Source organism: Rhineura floridana, chromosome 1 (genome assembly GCF_030035675.1).
Source record: "Rhineura floridana isolate rRhiFlo1 chromosome 1, rRhiFlo1.hap2, whole genome shotgun sequence".
NCBI lineage: Eukaryota > Metazoa > Chordata > Lepidosauria > Squamata > Rhineuridae > Rhineura > Rhineura floridana.
Window position 1 is genome coordinate 297,026,710 of NC_084480.1, and position 22,806 is coordinate 297,049,515.

Consider the following 22,806-nt stretch of genomic DNA (forward strand, 5'->3'; position numbering starts at 1 on the left):
AATAGAAATACATCATGTCACAGTGGGGAAGACTGTGAAAAAGTGAACTCTATGCCTGCTCAGGTATAATTTCAACTGAACTTGTCCATGCACCCTTCAATCAAATAGAGATTCCTCCAAACAGAGGACTAAACTTCAAATAGAGAGGACTGTCTTCTGTAAAGCAAGGCATGGAGCAAGTTATCTGGGGACGGTGCTGCAATTGATAAAGCACAAGTAGAGAAAACAGAGATAGGAAAATGTGAACAAAAATGGATACGGAAACTATAAGAACATAAGAAGAGCCTATGTGTTTTTGTCCATTTTGATTTTGCATAGATGCTCTCTTCCATTCCCTGCGCCCAGCAGAAGCTCTGGGCCAGGTCGGATGCAGTGGCATCTCGTAGAGGACACCCTCCCCTTTCATGGGGTGTATGATTTGTCCTGGCCCAGAGCAGATTTTGGGGTGGGCACCCTCAGTTACTTATTTTTTCCTGTATGTTTTGGTCTGCTTTGATTTTGCATAGATGCCCTTCTCTGTGTCCTGCGCCCAGCAGAAGCTCTGGGCCAGACGGGATGCAGTGGCATATCATAGAGGACACTCTCCCCTTTCCTGGGGTATATGATTTGTCCTGTCCCAGAGCAGAGTTTGGGGTGGGCACCCCAGTTGCTTATTTTTTATGATTTTATGACATCATTATGTATTTATGATAATATCAGAAGCTTGATGATTTTGATTGCATAAATATATTGTTATTCTTGACGGGGAAAGTTCCCCGATCACAGTGATATATCATACAGGGTACCCCAACATATATTTTGGGGTTCAGAGACATGTTAAGTTGGGTTGAAGTTGCTGTATTTGTCAACTCTTTTTTAGTGTTTTGAACTTTCAAGCAAATAAGGAACTGGGAACTAGGAACCAACTTCAGCGTCGTATCAGTTAAATAGATTAAACAGTCGCGGGGGCGGCTGATGTTTTGGTGTATATCTCGGGAACCAGACCACCTAGAAACTTATTTTTTTAAAAATTGAAGCTGAGAGTCCGGAGATTAAGCGGTGTGAGCCGGAGAGCCCCCAAAAAACCGGAGACTCTGCCCAAAAACCGGAGACCTGGTAACTCTACCTGGGGACCACCTACTCCACCCTGGATATCAGGGCTGTGTTCCATATTCAGCTGAGGCCTAAGCCGAATTGGGCCTCTGTGGAGGTTCACATAGCCCTGCATTGCTACGGATTGGGTATGGCAGCCCAGAGTGATCCAGGGCTACCAGGGGACGAGGCGTGGGCCAACAGCTATCTTAAAGAGGTTGTTACTGTTGACAAATTTGGGATAAACTTTGCTAGGTAAGTCACCATTCCTAGAAATCTTTGAAGATCAGCTTTGTTACTTGGACTGGGCATATCAGTGATCGCCTCTATTTTAGATGAATCAGGTTTGAGTCCTTCTTTGGTTAAGATGTGTCCTAGATATTTTATTTCAATCATGGCAAATTTGCATTTCATTTTGTTCAGTTTCAGATTCCTCTCTCGGCACCTGTCCAGAACTCTTTTCAGTCTCTCATCATGTTCCTGTTTGGTCTTCCCCCAAACCAGGATATCATCTATGTAGCATGTGACCCCATCAATACCCTCAAATGTCTGTTGGATCATCCTCTGATAGACCTCAGGAGCTGAAGAGATACCAAATGGCATTCTTGTAAATCAGTACCTGCCAAAAGGTGTATTAAATGTGCATAGCCTGGAACTGTTGTCATCTAGCTGAGTTTGCCAGAATCCACTACTGGCATCAAGAACCATAAACAATTCTGCTTCTGCTAGCTTACTGGTAATTTCTTCTACAATACGCAATTGAAAATGTTCTCTTAAAATTGCTCTGTTCATATCTCTTGGATCTAAACATATTCTTATCTGGTCCCAGCCAGGTTTGTCTACAACCACAATTGAATTCACCCACTCTGTAGGTTCTTCTACCTTAACTATGACTTTTTTAATTGCTCCATACGAGTCAGTTCCATTTGGACTTTATCCCTTAGTGCCACTGGAACCTTCCGAGGTGCATGAATTACAGGTGGAACCTGTGGGTTGATTTTGATGGCATATTTCTCTGGTAAGCAACCTAAGCCTTCAAATACATCTTTGTATTCAACTGCAACACCCATTGATCTACTGGAGCTCTTTTCATTAAATTAACTCTTTGCACCAAATTTAAATTAGTCACAGCCCGGAGACCAAGTACAGCTTGTGCATTAAAGTCTACTATGTGAAATTCCAACTCAGCTCTTTGATCTTTATATTTGCAATCCAGGTTACATTTACCAGACACATGTAGTCTTTCTCCAGAGTAGGTTATTAATCTGGTATTTGAATGCTGAAGTGGTTCAGCTTGCAAGGCTTTGTATGTTTTTAAAGACATTGCATTAGCCTGTGCTCCTGTGTCAATCTTAAAGGTCACATACTTGTGATCATTTATGAGAAGATCCACACACCATTCATCTTCCAGAGCTGTAGAATTCCATGTGCCAATGAAGAAATCATGAGCATTTTTAGCTGTATCTGCTACTGAGAACGTTCGTCTGCATTGAAGTTTTCTATCTCTAGTTTTACACATTTTAGCAAAATGATTAAGTTTGCCACATCTTCTGTATTCCTTCCCATATGCAGGACAAGCATTTATGTCATGATGACTGATACCACACTTGTAGCAGGCCTTTGCTGCTTCTACAGGCCTCTGTGGCATTTCCTTTTCTTGGGGGCTGGTAGTAGTGCCAAAGTTCCATTTGCTCTGAGGCTGGCTTACTTTTGGCTTTTCAAAGGTACTTTTGCCCTGTAAGGCATCCATTTGTTTTTCTGTCGCCCCAAAATCTTTCATCTGTTTTGCAGTCACTTCTTCTGCCCTGCATATATTCACTGCACACTCAAGGATTAAAACACTCTCTCTCAGTAACTTGGCTCTCAATCTGTCCTTCTGAATGCCACACACTATGCGATCCTTAATGAGAGAATCACACAGCACCCCAAATTCACAGGTCTGAGCCAAAAGCTTCAACTCAGTCACATATTGGTCTATACTTTCTCCTTCATTCTGTATTCTAGTGAAGAACTTGTGCCTTTCATAAGTAACATTTCTTCTGGGCACACAATATGCTTCAAATTTATTCATCAAAACTTGAATTTTATATTTATCTGCATCATCATCAAACTGGAAAGTATTAAATACCTCTCTTGCTTCTTCACCTGCCACATGCAGAAATAATTCTGACTGGAGTCTCTCATCTTTCTTATCTGCTCCACTTGCAATGCAGTACAATTCAAACCCTTGCTTCCATCTTCTCCAGTTCTCTGCTGCATTTCCTTCAAACATCAACTTTCCTGGAGGCTTCAACTGGTCCATTTTTCACTGCCTTATGTTTTTAGGTGGTCTTCTGACACCATGTAATATTTGCAAGAGTTGAAATGTACTCCAAACACTGTTTAGAAGGAACAAACTTTAATCAACAGTCTGTTGCTGCAGAACCAAGAGCTCTACTTTCATTTTCCTACTGGTCCCTCTCCCAACTGATTCCCCCATACAACTATATCAAATTCACTTGAGTTCCTACTCACATTACACAGTCCATGGCATCTTCAGGAAGAACAGGGAAGGATCCCTGTCTGAAATCCTGGAGAGCCAGTGCCAGTCAGACAGTACTGGACTAGATAGACCAATTATCTAAGCAGGTACAAGGCAGTTTCCTATGTTCCCGTGATGAGACCTCAAGATCACATTGGGTATAGTTGTTAACTGTTTTCACATGTTACTTGCATGTAGTGCTATCACGTGCAGAATTGCTAGCAGGATTACTCCACTGGCCCTACCTCTTGACATCTGTGCATTAAGTGTGGACATTGCAAAGGCTAATGTGTCGGCAGGTCCTCGTGTACCAGGATACCTGGTAGGATCAGTAGCATGCCTATCATTGGGGGGGGAGGAGTACATTCTCACATTCCCATGTTCTGCACATGATAGCCTTAATGCAAGTAACATTATTAAGGGCTTTAGAATTAGCTAATTTGGGCCCAGTATGATTTCAGCCTAAATTAGTTCATTTTAGGAGAATTCTTTCCAAATCAAGACAGAGGAAACCTTGCCCAACATCAATGAACAGTGGATCAGCTCTATCCAGGGCAAATCAGAAAATGTATCAATAGCTGTTGTTTGCCTGATCAATTCAGATCAATAAGTAAAGTATCAAGGTTGCTTCTGTGGTGAAAATCATGTTAAGATCTTGCCTTCTAAATTCTACATGTTTATGGATCTCACTGGAATCATTTTGGGAACCAGCAAATTCCATACAAGCTAAACTGAAGCATAGGAGGAAATGTGATATTGTACACCATATTTTTTCTGCAAGTTGAATGTCAGCCAAAGTCTTTGTCTAAAAAGTGGTCAGCTGTAACTGAATGGCTCAGAGATAACATCAGGGTGGGCAGTGGGGGAGATTGCACTAAAGAAGAAAGGAGCAGATGAGCAAAGGTTCTCATTATGAATTTGTTTTGTTATTAGCTGAAAGCTCTCATCCTGGCTGATATGAGAACACGATACACAACTGTCACCCTGCAAAGGATAAATACTCTCAAATTCTAGTGAATTCATTTGATGTATTTTGCTTTTATGTTGTATATTGTCCTGAGCTCCTGTGGAGCAAGGACAACTCATAAAAACCTTAAATGAAAGCAAATGAATTATTTTTTTTTTAGGTGGACAATTTAGCATCTTCCAGTACTGCAACAACCTTTGGACAACATCCACATTTTATTCTGCCCAACATCAATTATAGATATAGACATAGTTTTCTTTATTCTTCTGTTGACAAAATATGGAAATCTTGCCATAGACCAGTAGAGGATGGTGTAATTTGGTGGGCTCCACTCCCCTGAAGTCCAGTCAGTTGAATTGCTGCTGCTTATCAAGAAGTAGAGTGGGAAAGGTGCAAGGCAGTGGCTTGGTGGGTGAAGTGCAAACACACTAGTAGGAGCAGCAGATTGGTTTCACTGGTACGTTTGCATCATTCTGACCTCACTGTCCCCACCATTCCCCCTCTACTTCTCAGTATATAGCAGCAATGTGACCGACTCATGTTCAGGTGAGGGGTGGTGCTCCACCATGCCATGCACTACTGCCACAGACCCTCCTGGGCTAGGCAGTAAGATTTTCTGGTGAGCCCCCTCTTCTCTTGTGGTAGGTTTTCCCCTCTCTTTTTCTTTGCAATTGCTTATTGGTATTGTTTACTTATTTGTGCTTCTTATAAGAAATCTTGAGTTCCTTGCACTTGTTATTTTCTCTCGGATCAAAAGCACAGGGGCTCCTCTACAGAGCAACTCCTTGGACTCACCAGGCTCTTGTGACATGGGATTAGCTCCTAAAGGGCTGGAGCACACATACTCTAACACACCCTCACGCACACCCAGCTTCTACTCTGACCAGTGGTGGTTTATCCCCCACTGACTCTTCCCTCCCCACCACAGTAGGATTTCCCTGTATGAAATCAATTCCAAATATCCGTTTATTTAACATCAAGCCAAATGGTGTCCTGTGTTCTGCAGCAGTCTGATTCCCATGGAATCAGTGAATTTCCTGTTCTGCTGGGGCATCAAAATGGAAAAGTTAGGCTTTGAATTGTGAGACCATAAACGTTTACTGTAAACTGATTATATTTTATATGGAACAGCTTGACAAAGTTGCAGATTCAGGCAACCGTTTGCGCTGTATTAACATTCATTACTGTTAAAAAAATATCATTACTCCTGTCCCTGCCTTATGCTAATTCCCAAATGCACTGTGTCACATTAAAGGTAAACCCTTAAGTGTTTATTACAGCATGATTAATTGGGCGACATAAGACACTGCAGAGGCCAAGAGAAAATAGCCACTGCTGCAAAATGATGTCCCCTAAGGGTTTTTCCTAGCATTTTCCTTTCAATCCCCCTTCCTTTCTAAAAATTGAACAATTCCAGCGCAATTAAATTGGAGGGGATGGAAATATGGTTTTCTAAGTCGTACTGGTCCTTTGATATACAAGAATGAACTTTCTCCTTGGATCAGTCTAATAAGAAAAAATGAATATTGATCTATCTGTGATATATTCATCAATGTTTTCTTCTCGGAAATCTAGTTGTTTAATAGGACTGAGCTAAAATGGCCTCCCAAATGGCTATTTGTGAGTTTTTCTCACACACAAAAGAAAAGGAGGAACAGTAGCAGCTTGGAAAAAAAGGTTCTAAAAGAAGGCAGGAATCAGACAAGGTACTTCAAGGGGAGACAACAAGGTACCCTCCCCCCGATCAGGGATGAGGAGCCTATGGCCCTCTGTATGTTCCTGGACTCCAGTTCCCATAATCATGATCAACAGTCAAGGATGAGTCCAACAGCATCTGGAGGGCCACAGTTTCCTTACCGTTGATCTAGATGTTATACTCCCATTGTCCCTGACCACAGGCCATGTCGATGGGACTGATGAGAGATAAGCCCCATCTGCACTACAAAAAATTAAAGCAATATAATTCCCAGAGTGATTTAACAAGCAATCCCTGTTCCCAGGGAACTCTGGGAATTGTAAATCTGTGAAGGGAATATGAGTCTCCTAACAATTCTCAGCACCCTTAACAAATTACAAGTCCTGGGATTCTTTGGGAGTAGCCGTGGCTGTTTAAAGTGGGATGATACTGCTTTAAATGTATGGTGCAGATGGGGCCTTATAGTCTATCAGCCGTCTCTGTAGGGCACCACACTGGCTGTGCCTGTCTTGCTCAGTAGTGCTGACTGAAGAATGCAACTGCTTCCTCAGAATTAGACACATGACACCTGAAAGCTCTCTAAATACTGTATCCCAAGAGACACACGGGGCCATACCCTGTATCTCAGATTCTGTTGTTACATTTGGATCCCTGCAGCAAGTGAAGACGTGGCAATCTATCATCTTCTTTCTTTCTTTCTTTCGCCACCCAACAGAAGCTCTCCTGGAAAAGGACGCAGGGAGGGATCCCAATTCAATGTCTTAGGCCACCATCTCCATTGCACACCCCTCTGAGCAGGACATACTTTGCACACCCTATATGAACTGCAATCTGCTGAAATATTTGCATGGAAATCTTGAGATTCCTAAAGAGAACTGCAAAACCAAGTTCCAGGGTGGGGTGTTGATAGAGATTTCCTTTCTTTCTTTGCTACGTAAATATGCATTTGCTCATTTATTTTTTTATGTGGAGCTTTAGTGTCATCACACAAAGTTTCACTTATTGTTGAGTGATGCAGTGAGTATTGCTTTTTTCACTTCCTCAGCGTCCAAAATAGCTCCTCAACTGCTATTGTGATTGCTGTGTGAAATATCATTACATGAGTGTCATGGAAACTTACTGGACATTTCTTTCAACAGGATTACTGATCAGCCAATGAACAACCCACACCCACACTATATTGTAAGCTGTTAAAAAGATACTTTTTATGCTTTGTTTTTAGTGGTAAACTCAAATAAAACTAAACTATAACAGTGGTGTGAAGAAGGCATTGCATAGCTCAGCAAATACTTGAGTTGTATATAAGCTTTATGTGGAGGCTGAAAACTGAGGTAATGATTTGGGCATCTTTACCCCCTCCCAAGCTGAAACATGATATTGATACACCTGAGATGGATTAGGGCCTGCACAAAGCCTTGTGTTGCTCCATTCCCCCCCCATACAGAATAGCTTTAAGTATGTGTGTGTGTATAGAAAGATAGATATAAAGATATATAGATCCATGTGCTTTGCAAGAAGTGAGGCTGTCCGAAGTGTTGCCTGTGGAGCACTGAAGACTGAGCTTGGAAAAGTTACTTTTTTAGACTACAACTCCCATCAGCCCCAGAGCTCTGGTTTTGGTTTTGTTAAGGCACAGCATTTGATGATTTATTTTTTTTAAAAAAAGGTTGATAGATTTATTCATTTTTTTTAAAAAAAATAATCCTATCTGCTCTATTTTAACTAAAAAAGAAAAACAGAAACAGAGCTCCACAGAACTCCACAGGCAGCGTTCTAGCCAGCCCTATGTTCTAAGATCTATGTCAGAGGCCTGAAGGCCCACCCTGGAGGACACCCTGGCCTAGAGCCACTGGAAAGTTTTTAAAAATGTACAAGCGAGAACACATACAACTCAACCACCTCTTAATTATTTTTCAGGTAAGAAAGAGTGAGAGATAATCCCCTGCACTCCTATTGAAAATATGAAACTAATATGCATTCTGGAGTTTTAGTTACCCTAATAAAGATTTGCCCTGATATGGATAATAGATTAATGTTTTTCCCCAAAAGCCATTGGACACATTTGTCTACAGTTTGACAGGCTTAATCCCTGCTGAAGGGGTTTCTGTGCCTGTAAATTTCATCCACTTTAGTCAAAAAGGAGAAAAGTTACAAAGCATTTTTAGATTGCCCATTATAGTGAATGGGGTCACAGGGTTTCATTTTATACGGAGCAGATTGGAGCCCAAATTATTAATCAAAGCTGTAAGAGCACAGAGTGATTCAGAAACAGATCAGAATTTTTTTTTTAAAATTAACAGATGCAAGGTTTGGAAGCTACAGCTAGTACAAAATACGGCGGCCAGACTGCTAACAAGAACTAAGCGGTCTGAGCATATAACACCTGTTCTGGCTCGCCTGCACTGGCTTCCAATATGCTACCGGGCCAGATTCAAAGTGTTGGTATTAACCTATAAAGCCTTATACGGCGCGGGACCACGATACCTGCAGGAACGCCTCTCCCGTTATGAACCGGCTCGTACACTACGGTCTACTACGAAGGCCCTCCTCCGGGTCCCGACCCATAGGGAGGCCCGGAGGGTAGTAACAAGATCTAGGGCCTTCTCAGTGGTGGCCCCCGAATTGTGGAATAGTCTCCCCGAGGAGGTACGCCTGGCGCCGACACTATTATCTTTTCGGCGCCAGGTTAAAACCTTTCTCTTCTCTGAGGCATTTTAATCTAAGTTATTTATGTAAATGTTGTAATTGGTATTTTAGATGATGTACTTTTATATTTGTTATATTGATCTTGTAATTTTATTATTGTATATGTTTCTATGTTTGCCGCCCAGAGAGCTGTTTGCTAGTCGGGCGGGATATAAGCTGAATAAAATAAAAATAAAATAAATAAAGGTTAATCTTGGGGACCATGCACACCCTTAGTAAATGCATTCTTCTGTGTATTTCTTCTATTTGTACACATTCAGATCAATAGTGTCTATTCCAGTAAGGGGTTATGCAGGTGCACCTTGCACTGTAGATCCTGTATTAAGAAGACTTTAAATTATCTCAAAAACTTTAGATTATCTTCTATGATTCTAAAGAGAATGCTCACATTCACTGCAGCTGCTTCTTTTTAAGTGGAAGTTTTGTATTCGCTTTTTCCTCAGGTTATGGAGGTCTATGCCGGTCTATGCTGTCAGTGACTTTCTGAGGCTTGAGCAGAGGTCACCTGATACACTCACACCAGAGAAGTCCAATATTAGACCTTGGACCTCCTTGTTCCTTCAGATTAAAAAGAGAGGCCATTCTCAGTATTTCTTCTTAGAAATGACACAAGTTTCCCCCTCCATTAAGATTAGGGATGTTGGAATCCCAGGGCAGAATGGAAAATGATGCCATCTTGTGTGCCTAATTGAGACTCAGGTTTTTCCATGGTGGTACATTGTCCTCTGGAATTTGCTGCCTATGAAGGTATATCAGACCATGTTTTTGCTTTCATTCTGCTGCTATATTTTTTTTAAAAAAAAACCTATGTACAAGGACTTTTCCTGTCTTTAAAACCTCCAAAGTTATATTGGAGTTGCTGCTATTTGTTCTAGATTTTGTAATGGGGTGGTGGTTTTATATTGTGTTTTATAGTTTGTTTTTAAAAAACACACCTTTATGTATTAAAAACTTATTTTAGTGATGACTAATGAGTTTATAAAATCAATAAATATCCTGGCAATCTAAAAAGTGCAGACACAATAACCATACCTTAAAAACAGACCCACAGTGGATATATATTCTGTATCTCAGAGAAAACATACTCCTGAAATTTTAATACATTTACAGCTTGATCCTGTACTTGTCTACTCAGAGGTAAGTCCTACTAATGAGACTCACTTCTAGGTAAACATGCCTAAGATTACAGCATTAACATATTCCATAATTTCTTTAAAAAAATATAATGATGTACAGTGAAATTCTATGGATTTGTTTGGAAGTCCCACTCATTTTATTTGGCTTTCTCCCACAGCAGTGTGTATCAAACTGCAACCTTATCCATTGGAAGATTTCAGAAAATCCTGATCTGTGATGGGCTGAGATGGGCAAAATAAGTTCTTGTGTGTATGAACTTCTTACTCAATTCGATGCAAGAGGAAGCTCTTTTGACGTGAATGGGGAAACCCTTCACATCCATGCCCACACAGCCTAATAGTTTCACTAGTTAAGGGTGACAGTGATTTCTTTATTATTTATTTTTATTTATAAAAATATCTGTATACTGCTATTCCTAAAAAAACAACCACAGTGGTTTACAACAATCATATCTATATATACTATAAAGCCATGCAATTTTAAATCAGACATAATTAACTAACAATTGCATTAAATATCTACCCTTTCCCTGTTATAAGAAGCAGAACATGTCTTCAAGTTATCTCCTGCCCCCCCCCTCGAGCAGCGAAATCTCAATACTGAGAGTTTTCTCCCAGGCATTTTAGCATGTCTTTTTAAAATGCTTTTTAAAAAAATTGTTTTTAAATTTGTAAATTAGTTTTTAATGTTTTTAATTGTTGTAAACTGCCCAGAGAGCTTCGGCTATGGGGCGGTATACAAATGCAATAAATAAATAAATAAATATTGCATGGTTTCCACCCCAACCTTACTAATCTAGTAGGTTGTTTGTAAACTTTTGTCCTAAGAAGTATATATTTTTTTGTTATCAGACAGATGGAATTTAGCCATACTACCTATTTGATGCAGCTACTGTCATAAGAATACAGAGTCCAATGTTAATGCCTCATATAACATGTGAATGATAGTTATAAATTATGTTTCTATGACCTTTTTAATATTCTGGCAGCTGACTTGACAGCCTTCCTCAGTCTCCCTACTTCAGAACATCATCACATGTAAGGAAGGGTGGAGGAATGCAGTGGCTAAATGACATTTAAGCAAAATATTTTACAGTTAAGGAATAGATTGTTTCTTCCTGATCAGTGGCTGGTTTTCCTGAAGGACCTCTTGGACAATGGAATCAGGTGAATGATCTTATCTCCCATTCCACAAAGTGATTGGCTTGCTAGTCCTGTTGCTACAGATGCTATTCCCATCAGATCCTTCTTTTGCCTCTGGGATTGTTACTGTGGGCTCGAGTGGTTCCCCTTGATAGGGGCACATTTGGCTCAAAGGCTTCCCAGCTGCTTTCATTGTAGAGCAATCCAACTCAGGGAAACCAGTGTAAGCAGTGACAGCGCAAGAGAAGCCAGCATAAAGTTCCACAGCATCCAGTTGTCGTTCAGAAGCTACTGGGTTGGCTGAGCACTGGCTCAGCTGGGAACTGTGTGCAGGGACTAAAAAGTAAAAGCTGACTCTTCCAAATACTCCTACTGGGGAGTAAGCCCTCTCCATTGACTTCTATTGTATTTCTTTTCTTAGACCAACCTTTTTCCCAGCGTAACTGTTGCCTGAATTGGGACCTGCAGCAGCACTCCAAACACAAGTTGGATGTGGCCGCAGTTCCCTCACCTCAGCCCCTCCCTTAACTTGCCCCCAGAACACCCCTTTTTGGGGACTTAGGCCTGCTTATGTTGGCTTCACTTACACCAATCTCAGCTGAGCCAGCTGAGCACTGGCTGAGCTGGGCTGGCTCAGCTGGAGATTCACCAAATCCAGCTCCCCTCAGCCTGGCATAAATATCAGTTGAATTGTGCCCTTAGCCTAGGGAAGAGAAAATTAAGGGGAGGCATAATAGCAGCGGTGGCTGGTGCTCATTGGGACTGGTAGGGAGGCCAACATAAGTGGAGCCAGAGCTAATGACAGGCAGAGTCAGCTAATTCTACTTTGTTCCCACTCTCCTCCTTGCTGTGTTCTAGAAGGGCAAAACTAAAGAGGAGAAAGTGGAGAGCTGGAGCCATCTCCTCTACTGGTTGTAGGTAAGAAGGCAGGCAGGTGAGAGCCGGCTGACAGAAGCAGATGGGGCGATGCCCGATTAACCCCATTGACTCCACTATTTAGCTTTGTTTCATTATCATGTATACTTATAGCCTGCCCTTCAACAAATGGTCCCAGGGCATATTACAAAAATGCTACAATTTAAAATAAATGCATTAAAATCATAAAACCACACAGGCAACCAATATCAGAAAAACAAATCAGCAGCAGAGAAAAAGCAATGCCGGAGGAGGGGAGGCACCCCCTTAAACAAAAGGGTAAAGATATACAGTCTGTTGTTGTTGTATTGCCTTCAAGTTGATTCCGACTTGTGGCGACGCTATGAATAGGGTTTTCATGGTAAGTGGTATTCAGAGGGGGGTTACCATTGCCTTCCTCTGACACTGAGAGGTAGTGACTGGCCCAAGGCTGGAGCATTGGGCTGAAAACAACAGAATGAAATTCAAGAGGCATAAATGCAAAGTTCTACACTTAGGAAAAAGAAACCAAATGCACAGTTATAAGATGGGGGATACTTGGCTCAACAATACGACATGTGAGAAGGATCTTGGAATTGTTGTTGATCACAAGTTGAATATGAGCCAACAGTGTGATGTGGCTGCAAAAAAGGCAAACGCTGTATTAGGCTGCATTAACAGAAGTATGGTTTCCAAATCGCATGAAGTATTAGTTCCCCTCTATTCAGCACTAGTTAGGCCTCATCTTGAATACTGCATCCAGTTCTGGTCTCCGCACTTCAAGAAGGATGCAGACAAACTGGAACGGGTCCAGAGGAGGGCAACAAGGATGATCAGGGGACTGGAATCAAAGCCCTATGAGAAGAGACTGAAAGAACTGGGCATGTTTAGCCTGGAGAAGAGAAGACTGAGGGGAGATATGATAGCACTCTTCAAGTACATGAAAGGTTATCACAGAGGAGGGCCGGGATCTCTTCTCAATCGTCCCAGAGTGTAGGACACGGAATAATGGGCTCAAGTTGCAGGAAGCCAGATTTCGACTGGACATCAGAAAAAACTTCCTAACTTAGAGCCATACAACAATGGAATCAATTACCTAGAGAAGTAGTGGGCTCTCCGACACCGGAGGCATTCAAGAGACAGCTGGACAGCCATCTGTCAGGAATGCTTTGATTTGGATTCCTGCATTGAGCCGGGGTTGGACTCGATGGCCTTATAGGCCCCTTCCTACTCTACTATTCTATGATTCTATGGCTATGTGAGGATTCGAACCCTGGTCTCCCAGGTTGTAGTCCAACACCTTAACCACTACACCACACTGGCTCTCCATAAAGTCTGCAGGCTTCTGTATATAGTGAGAGAGATAGTGATGTGGGGATAAATACATTTAAGATTCTGCTTACGTAGTTTGTTAGAGTCATAATAGTGCTGTAATATTATTCTCTCCCCCCCCCTTCATGGAGACTGAAGGGAGACTGTTGATAGCATACTAGGAAAGACTTGTTCTCCTATAGCAGATGGGCATAGTTTATACAAGGCCAGAGCAATGGTGAAGTGAAAAGGCACTGATAAGGGAGTAGCAGACTCAGGATGCTCAGAAACTGGGAGCCAGTAATATACTGACAGTTTAAGATAGTTCAGACTCCACTGGGAGTAAATTCTGGATTAATACAGATTGCCTCTGTTAATGTCCTAGTCCAAGCCACTGAACCAGACCCACCAGTTTATCCAGTATGTTTAATGCACTTCATGGATTAGCTTACAGATCACACAAGATTCTGCATCTCTACGTGGCATAACTAGGCAAGACTACTCAAAACTAAGATGTTGCAACAGACACATCCCCTTACGACCCATAAGAAGGTTCAGGTGGGCTCTTTCTACTTGTGTGAGTAAGGTGTCACAGAATGGGAGCATGCATGCATGCATGCAAGCGCTCCTTCAACATGGGAAAGTGGGGGCCTATTGTCTCAGTTGTCTGCGTGTCTGAGGCTATGGGGGTGGTGGTACTTCCTTGAGATTCCCTTCCCCTAAAGGAGGTGTGCATGGCAGCAACACCTTGGGAGAGAAGTTGGAGTGGAGGGGAGAAGAAGGGGTGGGCTCCTGATCAGCCAACATTCCTTCTGTTGCAGCTGGAGCTAAGGGAGAGGAGCTGTCCCTGTCAACAGAACTGAAGCCTACTGCCTCAGCACTTCCTGGTTACAAGTTGCTGGGAGCCAGACCCTCCCCGGGCCCCACTCTGTATCTTCATCCTCTTCTTCATCATCACTCCAGGACAGGGCCCATGACCATTAATTTGGATTATAAGTTAAGCAGGTCAAATGTACTCACCTGCCCAGGCAGGTCAGCTCTACTGAATGCTCTTGATTAGAGCCACATCCATACAATGGATCCTGGTGGACCTCAGAAGATACCCAGCATGGCAGTGCTCAAGCTTCACAGAAACAATGTGGGTACTGTCAGTGGAGGATGATCGATCAGGGCAAATGAGGCACTGTCCCACCAACCACAGCCCATTCCCACCTGCCTGCGTTCTATCTTACAACAAATCAGGGGGTGGCTCTGCCTGTCATTGGCTCTGGCTCCACCTACTGTTGGCCTTTCTGCCTTCTGCTCTACTAGTCCCAATTGGCCCCAGCCACCACTGTGTACCGTCATTGCACCAGGGCCATGTGACACAGAAATGACATGGGAAAGTGAATGTTAGAGAGAACAGCAGCCCACCCACAGACATAGTAGACAGCTGACCCAGGAGGATGAGATACCCTCCCCCCACCAGAAGCAGCAAATATTGTCTACTTGAGAGTAAACTTCTACAAATGCCTCCCTGGTGGTTCCTTCCACAAGTGCCTTCCTGATGATCCCCCAAATGAGCTTGCTGTATGGTGGAGATAGGCAGTAACAAGAACAAATGGCAGAGAGAGGCCACTGCACTCAGTCTGGTGCTTCTTCTTTCAAGGCTGGGTCCTTGGAAGGGGGAAAAGTAAGCCATATTATTAGTGTTATTCAGGCCCAGTGTCCTAGGTCCCCACTCCCAGGGCCTGTGGGCTCCAGCACTTGCCCCACCATACTGGATGCTGACTCTGGTCCTGACGGCTACCTCCCACAACAGCTGCAACATCTAGCTATGGCTATTCTGGCTCTCAAAAATGACTTCTTAGCGACAATATTTCAGTCATGCCTGAAACTGATGGAGGTATATTTGCAATGTGAACTCTAACTTAATGAGGCGACTCCGTCTGGGATGGAAGCAGGTAAAAGAGCCAATGCCAATCAGAACATGATGGATGGGAGCAAAACTAAATCATAATGTTCACATTTAAGATTGGACTAAGTCATATTCCTTTTGCTAAAGCTTATTCCTCCCATTTGTAATCATCACAGGACTGAAGCATAACCACCACAGAAGGCATATTAGGAACAGATGACAAAAGAGGCATTTGCTTTTACCGTATCACTCTCGTTATTCTGGTATATTTCCATTGCAAACACTGCATCGCTGTTCAATCAAAACCAAATGCGTCCAGTCTTTCCTCCCACATCTGTCACACACATTCAAGAAGAATGTTATATGGTATTATATCAGGGGTTCAAGCAGGGCTGGCCCTTTGTTGTTATATGCCTTCAAGTCTATTACGACTTAATGGTGACCCTATGAATCAGCAACCTTCAATAACATCTGTCATGAACCACCCCATTCAGATCTTGTAAGTTCAGGTCTGTGGCTTCCTTTACAGAATCAATCCATCTCTTGTTTGGCCTTACTCTTTTTCTACTTCCTTCTGTTTTTTTCCAGCACTATTGTCCTTTCTAGTGAATCATGTCTTCTCGTTATGTGTCCAAAGTATGATAATCTCAGTTTCATCATTTTAGCTTCTAGTGATAGTTCTGGTTTAATTTGTTCTAACACCCAATTATTTGTCATTTTTGCAGTCCATGGTATCCGCAAAGCTCTCGTCCAACACCACACTTCAAATGAGTTGATTTTTCTCTTATCTGCTTTTTTCACTGTCCAACTTTCACATCCATACACAGAGATCGGAAATACCATGGTCTGAATGATCCTGACTTTAATGTTCAGTGATACATCTTTGCATTTGAGAAGCTTTTCTAGTTCTCTCATAGCTGCCCTCCCCAATCCTAGCCTCCTTCTGATTTCTTGACTATAGTCTCCCTTTTGGTTAATCACTGTGCCAAGGCATTGATAACCTTGACAAGTTCAATGTCCTCATTGTCAACTTTAAAGTTGCATAAAGCTTCTGTTGTCATTACTTTAGTGTTCTTGACGTTCAGCTGTAGTCCTGCTTTTGTGCTTTCCTCTTTTTCTTTCATCAGCATTCGTTTCAAATCATTATTGGTTTCTGCTGGGGGAGGGGCAGCAGCACTAGCCATCTTACAATTTCAATTGAGTCCCATGGCAATTTCCCTCTGCTGGATGACAGAGCTGTTTTATGCTACATGGCATGGCCTGCCCTCCCTAAACTAGACAGCTGTCTCTGGTGGAAGACACTACTGCATCACCAGTCATTAAGATTCAACTGCCAGTCCAGTGAGCTTCTGCATGCGAAATGGGAAGGGGCGCCATCTTGTCTATTACTTCAGGCAGCAATATATCGTGGGCCAATCCTGAAGAAACCACTATCTAGTAATACAAATGCAAAACACAATTTGTAGAAGATGAATAATTTCCAAATAGTAGCTCAGTGCAATGTAACACTGACAACCAACATGCCAAAAGCTATTGTCATTGAGAAGTAGGTCATGGTGATGATGCATTCATCCCATTAGGTTAATTCCCAGCATTTGATAGTTAGATACTAATTTGGAAAATTAGGGAAGAGAACGGCTGCTGACAGATGGGTAGAAAGGATCCATTTCTACCAGGCAGCAAGGGGCCAGACTCTTAACTTTCATTTCTTAAAAAAGAGTAAGTTCCTAAGAGCTCTGGAAAAAAGTTATAGACCAAAATGTGAGCCACCCCCTCCCACAATTTCTGTGAAATGAGCTAGCTGGCTGCTCCAACCCTTCCCTTTCAGGATTTTAACCAATGAGTGAAGTCCGAGCTGTGATTGACAAGGGATTTGTTGAATACTAAGCAATTTCTAGAAACTCTTGCAAGTGCTGAAAAGAGCTGCCTTTTCCTGCTTGTCTCTGCATGTTGGTTAATGGTATGTATGTGAACATCACGTGAGTCATAGCTTTCAGCAGCAGCTCGTGTACCTGCTTGCCTACTTTTCTCTCTGTGTGCACATCCAGCAGAAGGCCAGAAGATCGAAGAAGCACACACATGACAGCAGGATCTTGGTAGGCATGCACAGTAAATATCAGTGATGATGATAATAAAAGTATACATGCATGTTTTCATTATTTGCAAGAATAACATATTATACATTTAATCTATCAAATAAGTTTTGAACAGAAATAAAAAGTGTACCTGCAGCTTACTGATGCCATTACAATAAGTTACAGTTTTCTAAATATAAGGATTCATACAAGTTTAAATTTTCCTGGGCTGCTGAACAAGGCAGTTGGACTTTCCTTTACTTTGCTTTTCAGTGTCAGTTTTAGTTGTGTTCTCTACCCAGTCAGCAATAAATAAGCATATTTGTTTGCCTGCAGTAAGAATTAAGAGTTTGTTTCTTCTGTACTGTAGAGCAGGGTTGGGTGCTTATTGCCAATCAGAGTGAAAGGAGGTGAGTCGGCCATTGAGAAGGCTTTTCTCAGTAGCTAACACTTTGCTCTTTCATGCCTATTGGCTCCTAGGGTTGTCTGTGGTTGTGGTGTTAACAAGGTTCTCATTCTCAATCCCATAGCAAAAAGAGGGGAAGAGGGCATGGCTGTGACTAACATGAAGGCATCCTGCACTTCTGAATTTGCCACTACACTACTGTAACTCAGTACTGACTACACTGACTGGCAGTGCCTCACCACGGTTTTAGACATGGGCCCTCCCTAGCCGTAACTGGAGATACCAGAGATTGAACCTGGGACCTTATGTCATGAGTAACCTTTCAGAGTCCACATGCCAGTGGTGAGTAGAGCCAGAGAGGCAAACGTGGGAAGAGCAACAGATTGTACAGTAGGCTACAATCCAGCCATGCAAAAGCCAGAGGTTCTACACTGGCACCTTTCACTCGATCATCCATTCATGCAAGCAAGAGGCATCATCACAGTCTCAGGACACATCCCAGCCAGGCAAAAGCTCCTGATAAGGACACAGTATAAGGATGGTGAGGGGTGTGGCCTGGGGAGATACCCAGGGGCCAGCTAAAGAAGGCTGGCCCAAGTGACATTCAAAACAAATGTGGAGGCTCCTGCTTAGGAGGAATTTTGACAATGTTGGTGAAAACATGCTGTGTATTGCTTTTCAGGAAAAGACTCTTATCAGTTCAGAAGAATGGGGATGATGCCCTTGTTAACATATAGCTAGGACCACATTAGGAAACAGGTGAGTCTCCTTCAATGTTCTCCTTTAAATAGCTATACAGTTTTGCCTATGAACAGATGAATGTGTCACAAAGTTTTCATATATATGGGCTAGTTCTGACTTTTAAAGTGATCACAGAAAGCCCAAACCTGTGCACTATTGCCCTATCACAATTTATTCATTTGGTGAAGGCTTTCACACCATATTGGCATTCTGAACTGAGGAGAAGCAGGAAACAACACAGCCAATTTTTCTGAGACAGGTCTGGAATCTTAATCAACTGCATAACCTAATCTGCCTTCCACTCCCAATCTACTTGTCTTATGCTCTGTCATAGCAGCAGCACGGATCTCTATTTGATGGAGAAGATGTTTTCATTGTTGTAATTATGGCTGTTTTATCTCTCAAGTCAAGAGCTTGACTATAAATAACAATTATGCCATGGAAGGAGGAAGTAAGAGAAAACTCATTCAGAATAATTGCAAGCGAAGAGAAATGGCTCCGCCAGAAGTCAAGGCTGGTGTAGAATCCCAGTTGTCTGGAATTCCATGCTTCAGAATCTAAGAAGCAAACTCTCAATGAACAATCAAAGACCACAACTTTCATTAACAACACAATTTGCCCTTCCCAATGATCCACTACTACAAATCCATTTAGACAGGAGAAACCTGATAGCGTTGGGGGAATATGCGGCAATCTCTTAAATATAGTCATGCCCCATATTACTAGTGAGATAAGGGATGTTCTGTTTTTAGAACATTGTCATGTTTATGAGAGATTCCTGTGTAAGAAAGGGAGATTAACAAAACAAAACAGAATGCAACTATGAGTGTCAGGACAGGTGATTAGAGGTGCAAGGCCAAACCAGAGACCAGAGAGAAGAGGAGGCAGTGACAAGAGAAAAGTGTACATCCTTAAGCTGTGTGGTAGGCAGGGTTAGGAAGGGGTTAGGCCTGGCAAGCAATAGAGCAGGGGTTGACAATCTTTTTTTTTTCCTGTTGAAGGCTGCATTTCTTCAGAGGTCATCTATTAAAGACCAGCAGTGGGCAGGGTCAAACGAGAAGTGAGCGGAGCCAGAGCCAGAAGTGCATGGGGCCACATCCATCCATTCGTATAGCCCTATTTATTTTTTGGCAACCCCCTTTCTCTCCTGACACCCTCTCCCATCTGTTTATTTTCTCTCTCTCTTTCTCTCTCTGACATATTTTTCTCTCTTACTTTCTGATGCCCCTTCCTTCTCTCCCCTTTACTCCCTTCCCAGGGAAGGGACAAATAACTTTTGCCAGGTCTAAACTGATCACTTGCAGAGAGCTTTTGAAATTAGGCTGAACATCAGAGAAAATGTAGCTGAGAGCTACATGGACGTCTGGTGCCACAGACTGCCAACCACTGGAATAGAGAGTTGTGGGCAATGGTTGTTACATACAAGGAAGCAAACCCCTGAAGGGAGTGAGTGAGTGTTGGGCTGGTGACCAGTAGGCATTACTGTCTCTAGTTGTTTTTCCATGAAGCCTGCAAGTGTGAAGACGTAACTGAGGTTAAGGGGGAGTTATGTCTATGCCCTGTCTGGGAACGGACTGCCAGGGCCGTTGCTATGGTAGCCATCTGATAGCGACTGGGAAAGTTCTAACAGAGTCTGTGTGTTGTTGTCTTCTGAATTATGCCTCTGAGCTGAGAGGCTGTCTTTTGTGTTTATCTATGGAGAGAGATCTACCAGAAGGGGGGTGACTGAAGAATCTCTACATGTATTTACTCTTAAGCCTCTGGCCTTAATGTCTTTCAATAAAGACTCTTAACATGCTCTGAAGAAGTTTCTTGCTCAACTTAACTCCAACGTAATGTATGCTGTTTCACACAACAACGCACACACGCCAACAGTGGTAGCAGAGGATGGTTGCGCTCCACAGCGCATTACACAGGAGTAAGTTGCTGGTCTGAACGGCAGACGGAGTTCCAGAGAGGGCAGCTTGATTGATTGAACCAGACGGAGGTGAGCAACATGGCTGTAAACCTGTCTGGGGGAGGCTTGCCGATGGAACGGCTTAATGAAAAGAATTGTGGCAGCTGGAAGCCAAGGATGCGGGCTTTGCTGATAACACAGGATTTATGGGACGTGATTAAGGAAAAAACCCCGGCGGTACCGACCGCGGCCTGGAAGCGTCGAGACCAGAGGGCGCAGGCGTTTATAATCTTGGCTCTATCGGATTCTCAACTGATGTGTGTGAGAGATGAGCCGTTGGCTAAACAGATGTGGGATGCGTTGCAGGATTTGTCCCAGAAATGGCAGCGGAGGCAGGAGGCGCAGAGAGCCCAGCCGGTGGAGGCTGTCAGAAGCAAGGAGGAGAAAAGTGCCAAACCGGATCAGGCTGTCGAAAGCAGACAGGAAAACAAGTGGGAGCAGCAGCGGCTGAAGTCTTGTTTTGCCTGTGGGGCTCGTGGGCATCTCCGTAAAGATTGTGCAATCAAGCAAAACTCCAGGGACGGAGGCTTGAAGCAGGGAAGTGTGAACTTTATTTGTAAACAGAAGTCTAAAGACTTGGAACAAATTAACTGTATTCTTGACAGCAGAGCAAGCCATATATTAATCAAAGACATGAGTCTGTTTTACACGTCTACAGATGAGCAGGACTTTGTTTTACTTGCTGATGGATCACGGAAATCCGTAAAAGCTAAAGGTCTGGTGAAATTTGACAAGCTTGGAATAATGTCAGACTGTTTGTTTGTTCCGGAATTGGCTCACAATATTTTATCAGTTAGAAAACTGGTGAGTTGTAATTATTCAATTTTGTTTCACAAATACCAATGTTTTGTAATGAAGGGAGATCAAGTGTGCATGCAGGGAAGACTTAATGATTCACAGTTTAAAATGTCCATGGGTGTGAAGTGTGCTGATGCCTTGAGTTCAATGGGGCGGAAAGGGAATGACGGTCAGGGCTGTAAACAGACAGCCGTAAAAGGCATGCCGTCGGTATTCACTGCCCAGATGGAGGAAGTTCACAGAGAACTAGAAGAGCCAGCATCATTTCAAGCAATCTGCCTGAGGCAGAGCAGCACAAATGGCAGCAGGCCATGCAGGAAGAATTACAAGCCATGCAAAAGAATGGCACATGGACATTAGTAAAGTTACCCATGGGTAAAAAGGCCATAGGTTGCAGATGGGTGTTTAAGAAGAAGAAAGCAAGTTCCGGGGAAGTACAGAGGTACAGGGCACGTTTGGTTGCCAAGGGATTCACCCAGCAGCATGGGACAGATTATGATGCTGTTTTCGCCCCGGTTGTGAAACATGTCCATTCGTGTGCTGCTGAAGCTGGCAGCGATGCAGAACATGAGTGTAAATCACTACAATATAGGGACGGCATTCCTACATGGTGATTTAAGAGAGGAGATATATATGGAACTGCCTCCGGGTTCTGTGTCAAAGGAAGGGTTCGTGTGTAAACTGCATAAATCAATATATGGACTGCGGCAAAGTGCACGCTGCTGGAATGAGAAATTGGACAGAGTGTTGCATGGAATGGGATTCCAAAGATGCAAGGCAGATCCATGTGTGTATATAAAGAGACAGGGGATGAAAACCACGTTCTGTGCAGTTTACGTTGATGACATCATGTATTTTTATCATGAGCAGCAAGAGGAACAAGAATTTAATGAGCAACTGGGCAGACAGGTGGACACAAAGAATTTGGGGCCTGTCACACACTATATTGTGTGTGCAGAAGACGGAAGCATAACATTGAGTCAGGAAAGTAAAATAAATCAGATCATAGAAGAATGCAACATGACAGAATGCAATGTTGTGAAGACTCCAATGGTTGTGGCTTTCCAACAGAATGTGCAGGAGACGCCTTGTACAGATCCTGAGAAGTACAGGCGCATAATAGGGAAATTGCAATATTTGGTAAAGGTGTCTCGCCCAGACATATGTAATGCAGTCAGTATTTTAAGCCGGAAGGTAGAGCATCCTTCAGAGGCTGACTGGCAAGGGATTAAAAGGATAGTGCGTTATCTGAAAGGCACGAAGACAAAGAGTCTGGTTTTGTCAGGAGCAAAGACAGGAGGTCTTGAATGTTTTGTGGATGCAGATCATGCAGGGGAGCTGAGCAGTCGTAAGTCAACCTCTGGCATAGTTGTGATGTGGCACGGGTCATGCATTGACTGGAGCAGCAAGAAACAAAATGTGGTTGCAACATCAAGTGCAGAAGCCGAGTATGTGGCCCTATCACAGGCCTGTAATGAGCTACAATG